Raw genomic sequence first — 2,098 nt, forward strand, 5'->3', positions numbered from 1 at the left:
TAACATTAGCATTTTACTACACTGTTAGGAGCTGGTAACATTAGCATTTTACTACCCTGTTAGGAGCTAGGAACATCAGCATTTTACTACCCTGTTAGGAGCTAGGAACATAAGCATTTTACTACCCTGTGAGGAGCTGGTAACATCAGCATTTGGCTGCACTGCTATAACATCTGCTGAACTGTGTATGCGACCAATAAATATGGACGTACTGCTGTGATGCTGTCGGTGATGCTGAGTATATTCCTAATAAAGCCAGAGAGAGACCATGATGATGAAATATATTCCAGACCTGGACTGAGACTGAAGCTGTAGCGTAGACTTGAGTGGTGAAACAGTTTACAGTTCTGTTACCCCCCCTCATCCTTCTGTCTCTCTCTCTCTCTCTCTCTCTCTCTCTCTCTCTCTCTCTCTCTCTCTCTCTCTCTCTCTCTCTCTCTCTCTCTCTCTCTCTCTCTCTCTCTCTTTCTCTCTCTCTCTCTGACTCCCCCTCTCTCTGACTCTCTCTTCCTCTCTCTGACTCTCTCTTCCTCTCTCTGACTCTCTCTTCCTCTCTGTCTCTCCTTCTTTCTCTCTCTCTCTCTCTCTGTCTTTCTGACTCTCTTTCTCTCTCTCTCTCTCAATTCAATTCAATTTCAATTTAAGGGCTTTATTGGCATGGGAAACGTGTGTTAACGTTTCTCTCTCTCTCTCTGTATCTCTGACTCTCTCTCTCTCTCTGACAATTTATCTTCTTAAAATCAGATTTTAAACCTACCCCTAACCTTAACCTTAACATTAACCACACTGCTAACCTTATGCATAACCCTAACCTCAAATTAATACCAAAAAGCAAATTGTTTGTAGCCAATATTGGCCCTTTGGCTGTGGAATCTGACTTTGTGGCTGGGTTATTTAGTGGAACCCGTTCTCCTCCTCCTCTACTGAAGACCCGTCACGTGAGCAGCTAAGGCGGCTGTATGACTCCGTGGGGCCCCCCGGTGTTCACTAAAGAGAAAACACCATCAGGTGCAGAAAAGGATGATCTGTCAGACTACAGGAAACGCCCACTTTAGGTATTGCGCGTGACAAAAATGTTTGGTAACAAGTGTCCCATTGCGAGGCGCGCGGAAGTCAATTAACGGGAATCGTTCACCGGTGAGCAGAGTTTAGACTTTCAAGTTTCCCCAGCTGAAGTTTTGACGCAGGTAACACATTTTTAACAATACCGTCGGATTAAACGATTTAGATGATCGCTGGATAATTGTGTCTTGTCGACAGGGAAATGCTTTGATTGACGCTGTGTTGTTTGTCTTAGGGTAGGCCTAACGATTACCGGGAACGATCGACTTCTCCTTGTTCTCTCTTTCAACTAGAACAAAAAGTTCCTTGTCTGTTTTCGACCTTGTGTGGAAGATGGAGTGGCGACAACAGACCAGTGTGAGCTGTGAAGACGCCTTCACTGAGGCTCAGCGGTGGATGGAGGTAGGGTTGGAGCTAAGTCATTTACAACCACATCTAAAAAAATAAAATAAACACGTTTGATCCATGATTGGGTTGACGAAACAAATTAAAATATATCCAAGTTAATGTTTCGATGGGACCACAGCAGCCTACAGAGCTGTACGTCAAAGGTGAACGTTTGTTGTTCCACTCGTCTTATTCATTATTTGATTTAAGTTTGGGTAATTGTTCCACATGATACATTTTTACAGAGGCTCACTCATTAAATCTACTGGTTTACGATGACCGTAACATAATATGACGACACTCATAAAATGTGACGATAAACCCTGTACTGCAATTAATGGGTGACAATATTGACAGTGAAGCCACTGTAAAACCGAGTGTGAAGGTGTTTAGTTTTTAGAGCGTGGTCATACGCTCATATAGCGCATAGATAAATACACATATAAAAGCACATTTTGCAAATGGGCTCTTGAGAGTTATCTGTGCTGTTGCGGTGATGACGTATTTTGTTTCATGTCGGTCTTTGTGCTCTTTGAGATGTGCAGTTTTGCGTATCAATCATCACATATAAACTTTATCTTATGATACCCTCATAAAGTTTTCCTAATTGGACAGTGGCAGTGTTGAGCTCCAGAGAGGCGGCAGGCTG

This window comes from Coregonus lavaretus (genome assembly GCF_964263955.1).
Source record: "Coregonus lavaretus genome assembly, contig: HAP1_SCAFFOLD_6182, whole genome shotgun sequence".
Taxonomy (NCBI): domain Eukaryota; kingdom Metazoa; phylum Chordata; class Actinopteri; order Salmoniformes; family Salmonidae; genus Coregonus; species Coregonus lavaretus.